This window comes from Taeniopygia guttata, chromosome Z (genome assembly GCF_048771995.1).
Source record: "Taeniopygia guttata chromosome Z, bTaeGut7.mat, whole genome shotgun sequence".
Lineage (NCBI taxonomy): Eukaryota > Metazoa > Chordata > Aves > Passeriformes > Estrildidae > Taeniopygia > Taeniopygia guttata.
The window spans coordinates 62,607,254-62,613,871 of record NC_133063.1 but is presented as its reverse complement, the minus strand read 5'-3'; positions in this window follow the sequence as shown (position 1 = coordinate 62,613,871).

The following is a 6,618-nucleotide window of genomic DNA, read 5'->3' as shown; positions in this document are numbered from 1 at the left end:
TATTATTCTCCAACAATTCTTTTTTTCCTAGCAGTATTATTTAGTTCTGCTTTAAAAAGTTTGAAGTACAGACTTTAAATCAGAAAAGACAGCAGGTAAACAGTTTGGAGTCTGCCAATAAGATTTCAGGATTGTCAGAAAAAAAAAAATTGGAGCTATTCAGAGAATACCCATAAATATCCCCTAACCCCCCCACATATTAATCTTAACTGTCTATTATTAAGACTGACCTCATCCTCCTTTCTTCTTGTTCTCCCTGATTCAGCAGCTTCTCAGCCTTCTAAATAATAATGAATATTAATAGTAAATACTAATATTCTTGCTCTAAAGTTTTCTCTGATGGATTTGCATGGCTACAAACAAAATTTGTTTAAAGAAGGGGGAGCTTAGAGGAGAATAGAATGCAAGAAGAACCAGTGGATGAACCCAGAGAGCAATCAAACTTAGTCTGGCCCTTTAACGTTATTGCAAAATGGTTGTTTAAAATTTAAACTTGGTACCAAACATTATAATGGAAAAGTTCACTCTCAAAACAAACCAATTCTTGTTTTACATCACAGCAAATAGGGATACAGGATTTCACCCTGATTTCTCCATGAGATCTAAGTCTTAAGATAGCCAAAATCTTTCTCTCCATAGCTATGTGTGGTGGGTTGACCTTGGCTGGATGCCAGGTGCTTACCAAGCTGACATATCACTTCCCTTTCTCAGCTGGACAGGGGAGGGAAAATCAGATGGGAAATGACTTGTAGGTTGAGATAAGGCAGTTAGCTAAAACAAAATTGAAAGTTTGTGTGATCACAAGCGAAGTCCTATACAAGTCCTGTATTCCTTACTTTCCATTAGCAAGTGATGTCTGGCCACCTCCTGGGATGCAGGGCTCCAGCACATATAGAGGTTTCTCCAGAAGGCAAACATTGTAAATAAAATGTGTCCCCCTTTCTCCTCCTTCCCTTAGTTTTATATCTGAGTGACATCCCATGGTTTGGTGTTCCCTTGGTCGGCTGGGGTCATCTGGCCCAGTTGTGTCCCCTCCCAGGACCATCCCCAGCCTGCTGATGGGGCAAAATGTAGACATGTGGCTGATGCTGTGCCAGTGTTACTCAGCAGTAGCCAAAACGCTGCTGTGTTATCAACACCTTTCCAGACACCAATGCAAAGCACTGCGAAGGCTGCTGTAGGATAATTAACTCCAGCTCAGCCAGAACCAATACACTATGAAAAATATTTTCATCTAAATAACTCAAGGGTTGAAGAAATCCACACTCCAAAACAAAGACTCTTCAGGCTGCTCATCCCGGGGCTCACCCCACCCTGACTCAGTGATGTTAACCAACCTGTACACAGGAAGGTAGCAGTTACCTAAGGACACCATCCCCAGTTAAAATTTTTATCTTATCTTTTATGGATGAAGTGTCTCCTTACGATTTGCCCATTAGATTCTGCCTTTTCAATTTACTTTCCTATATCTTTTGCTAAAATCACACTGAGATTCAGTTATTTATTGTTCAAAAAGCTACAAAATTAAGCTTGGTCTGAAACTGCAAGTATTATTTGTACATTCTGCTTTGTGTTCAAACAGCCAGCAGTTCAACAAAACAATTTCTCCAATTGAGCACAACATACACTGCTGCATGTAGCTGGAGAAAGTAAGTTTTACAGTTATTTCAGTAAGAAAAAATACAAACAGTATATATATATATAACTCCTTTACCTTAGTAGTGCTTTTTTGTTAGTCCTATATTTTTCAAAACCGGCTGAATTGTTCTCATGCTCACCTGTTTTCCTCATAAAAACAGCAAAGGAATATAGAAAACTATCTGCAGTGTTTTCAGTTAAAGCAGAGCGACATCGTACAGCAATGTGATATCCTAAAAGCAAATAGGAGAGAAACAGAAAACAGTAAACGCTATAATATTTAAATTGCATAAATGTATAGCATTATAATGAAGAAAAGTAAATTGGAGTAAAAGTTACTTCACAATATTTCAAGACATCAGCAGCACAGATGAAAACTCCTATAGTGCAATGTTTTAACAGACAATTCTTATTTCTTATAAATATTCACAACACAATCCAACAGACATCAGTGTAGATGGTGAGAGCAGTCAGATTTCTACATGGTTAACAGGCAAAAGCAATTGCAAAACAGATATATGATGCTGAAGGTAGATCCGTATTTAGGGTTTTCTTTTTTTCAAATCAGTTTTGCCTTAAAGAAGTTTTGTAATCCAACTGAGAGAAGCCTGTTTAAACTGAGTTCCTGATCTACAGTTTTGTTCAGCCTTCCTGACAACTTCCTGTTGGAAGCCCGGTTGGTTATTTGGTGAGGTACAACATTTATGTTGCCAAGCCTTGAGACCCAAGGGCATCAGAGCTGAAGGCAGAGTCTGTAGAAAGGAGTGAGCGCTAGCACAATGTCCTGCCGGCTCACTGCGCTCACAGACTGCTCTGGTGCTCCTTAGGGCAGAGAAGCAGCTCCAAACTGGCAGCTTTGACTCCTGAGACCTTTTGCATCAAGCTGTGGGGGTACAAGCAGCTGCCGCAGAAAAGCAAAGCTTTCCTGACTGAGGCTGCTTCTTCCTAGTTCAGGATTCTGTATCAGGTAGTTCCAAGTATCTGGTTTTCTTTCAGCTGCTGCTGTGGGCTTTGTTTCCACCCACACTCTGCTCCAGAGCAGCAGGAATTCTATTGGGTGTGTGTTTGGCATCTGTGCAGAGCTTTATAGCAGTGGCTAGAAAGCCTTAAAGCTGTCAGCTTCATCTGAACAGGAGCCCTCACGGACATCTCGCTGAGCTGAGCCCCAGTGGCACAGAACTGGTGGAAGAAGCCATGTGGTTGATGCAGATTTGGGAGCGCAGCAGGGACGCGCCGCAGGGCGACCCTGGCCAGGCTCGGGCCTACAGGCACCGACTCCTGGGCCTCAGCTCAGCCTTCCCTGGTACCACGGCATCCTCAGGGTGCCCTGGCACATCGGACTGGCCTCTGGTTCCTCTCAAAGGAAACCACCAGGGAAAGGAAGGGGCAGGGAAGGCGGGATGGGGGAGGCCTGTCGCAGCAGAGCTCCGGCTCCCCAGGCTGTCTGCAAGCTGTGAAAGGCGGGGGATGTGCCTGCCATCAGTGTTGGCCAGTTCTCATTTTGGAGGGCTTTTTTGGACTTGCCTGTATTTCATTCCTTGCTAATGTCATTGAATTTAGCACTGAGCTTACCGTTTTGTGTTTTTTAAGGCATACAGTCTGGGAATTTTGCTCGCACCCAGGTTTCGCCTGCAGCTGTAGCAAAGCATCATTCAGGGCAGCTGCAGCGCAGCGACAGGGGCTGCCTCAGGTGTCCTGTAATTAGCAGCAGCGCTACAAAAGGCATATTTGGTATTCCTTAACACAGAAATCACTGATTTAGAACAATTATAATTGCTTCCTTTGAGGACATGGAACTGCAACCTGCTTAACTACTGTAGCCACCGAGAGCTGCATGGCTACTTGCGCTTCTGGAAATATACCTCTGTGCTGAGAGTGTTGAGGTGGGATCTCCTTCAGGCTAAAGATCCCATGGCTTCAGTAATTTCTTTCTGGTTCAGCCCCCTCTATTCTCAGGCTAGACTAAATTCCATAGCTGTTTAAGGACACACTTGCTAAAGTGGCAGTATGTCATGCTCCATGTTCCAGAGTCTGAGTCTTATTTACAGGTTTGCAAAAAGTGGAGAATACAATCTTTATGACCATCTAAATATACTGAAGTTCAGTAAAATAAAAACATAATTTAAAAATCTCTTTTCAAGTTTATTCTGGGTGCAGAAAGCCTTTTATTTATATTGTTGTTCTTTTTTGTAATAGGGAGAAACATTTATTGCATAGAAGCAATAAATACTCGGGTTTGTAATTACACTGTATGTGTTAAAAATTAAACTCTTATATGGTTTCTTCCTCTCAACTTTTCTCCATGCATACAATCAAAGTTTCCTTAGAGATTGATACTTTACTTTGTCATCCCCCATCATGGTTTACTGGTTTATTCTAAAGAAAACAAACCTTCTAATGATACTTGAACTTTTGAACTTCCAGAATTTTGAACACTTTTCATAACAAGGAACAAGCTTTTGATTTGTGCAACAGGGATAGGTGAAACCATTAGAAAATAGAAATATGAAAAAATAATTGAACAAGCATAAGGTGATTTTTTTTTTCCCCATAGGCATTTGTGTTTATATCCTGAATAGAAAATATTTTTTTAAATCTAAGCTTAATATTTCTAGGCCAATGGAAAACAACTGTCTCCAACTTTGCAGATATGCAGGAATAAGTAATTATATAACAGTTGTTTCAAAATTTAAAAGTGAAATATTTTTGTAGTTTTTATTCATAGTAAGTTTTTAGAACACTTTCCTGACATAAGGATATGGCAGGTTTTAAAGAAGTCGGGATCTCTGAGTTTGCTGATCACGGAGCTTCATATGAATATGGTTATTCTCTGAATGATATTACTCACTGCTACTGCAAGTAAATATTTGCCTTATTTAATAGCATTTTATGACCTGTACATACAGTTTGAGATAAGTGTCAGAATTAGCTTTTTTGTTATAACAACAGAAAGATGTACACAGCACTGCAATTCTCACTGTGAAAATTTACATGATATCTGTTTTCACACAATAGGGTTGGCTCTACAAGGAAAGAAATCAAGGTCTAAATTTATTTTTTTCTGTATATGTCTTACTTTTTTTCAGCTTTATTCATAGCACCTTTTAACAGGCTGAAGAACTTTCATATACTTATAGAACTGTAAATGGAAACTGGTGGAAAAGGCCTCTAATGGAACTGAGTCTAACCATTTAATTCAGCACTTCCATGCTCACCACTCAAACAGATCCCCAAATGTCATCTCCACACACTTTTTAACACTTTCAGGCAATATTTCCCAACAAATCAATTCTGGTCCATATATTTCTTCATCTAAGAACAAGTCAGTATAATGTAGGCAATCCTCTGGGCAATTTTTTCTTGTAACAAATATTTATGTGATATGCTTAAGCTTTCTTCCAATCACTAATTGTCTTTTTTTTCCAGCTTACTTACTACTATCTTCAAGAAGCTTTCACTATTTACAGTTTGGTTATTCTGTAGCTAAGTAATAGAATTGTGCAGACTATAAGACTGTCAATATTTTCTCCTGTGGGGTTTTTCAAGTCAAAATTCTCCTACATCTCTCTTAATGCATGTCATGGTTTAACCCCAGCTGGAAGCCAAGCCCCACAGAGTTACTCACTCACTCCCCCACCAGTAGGACTGGGAGAGAATTGGGAGAGTAAAAGTTAGAAAATTCACAGGCTGAGATGAAGGCAGTTTAACAGGGAAAGTGAAAATTGTGCACACAAGCAAAGCAAATGAAGGAATTACTTCACTGCTTCCCATGGGCAGGTAGGTAGGTGTTCAGCCATCTCCAGGAGCGCAGGACCCCATCATACATAGTGGTGACTTGGAAAACAAATGCCATCACTCCGAATGTCCTTCCCTTCATCCTTCTTGCCCCCAGTTTATGCACTGAGCATAATGTCAAATGGTCTGCAATATCCCTTTGGTCATTTTGGGCCACCTGTCCCTGATGTGTCTCCTCCCAGACTCCCATGCACTTCCAGTCTCCTCCCCTGTGTGGCAGCAAGAAAAGCAGAAAAGGCCTTGGCTGTGTGTAAGCACTGCTCAGCAATAACATCCCTGTATTACCAAGTCTGTGTTCAGCCCAAATTCAAAACATAGCCCCGTACCAGCCATTGTGAAGAGAACTAACCCTATCCCAGCCGAAACCAGCACAGTGCTGCTGAAGAGAAATACAGCCACCCAAAGTATCTGTCAGCCAGTTGTATTTCTTAGACCAGATACAAGAATCAAGCTTATTTCCATTTAACTCCTCTGGCTGATCCCCCATTAATGAGTCATGCCCACTCTCAGATATTCAGGCGTATGAACTCACAACAATCTTGATAAGGTTGCCAAAAAAAAGAGTATGTAAATGATTGGTGTCATTACAGATTTTCTTGAGAGCTAATTACAGTATAAAATTTTATTGTACCATCAGGAGTGAAAATTCTACCCTCAGCTAAAAAGAAAAAAAATATGTTTTTTTAGTGGTAGGTTTGCAATTTTTAAAAAATCTGGTATGATAGAAAAATCCTTATAACTCATCCATTTCACTGTCTCACATGCCTGTATTGCTGAAAACTAGCTCAAACTCTATGTTCGCATGCAGTTCGGAAAAGTTGTAAATTGCCCCTTTTTGTTAAGCTGATTGGCAGTTACATTTGGCCTCATGTAGAATGAATACCTTGTAACAAAATCATAAAACAGCTACAGGTAATTCTCTCCTTCTTCTGTTTGCATATTGTTACTCTTTAAGAGCAGAGACACACACAATAATTTACTGCTCTCTTCTGCTTATCAGGTTTTCATTGTTGTTATGATTCCTTTAAGACTAATATCTTTAAATCAGGAGGGTACCAACAGAAAAGACCCTGAAGTAGTGCTCTGTAGCAACTACTAGGAAGAGAAGTGATATTTTGAGTAGAGGTATGAAGCAGAAGGAAATGTTTGTATGTTTAATAGGCTTGTATTTTATAATGTGCTTTA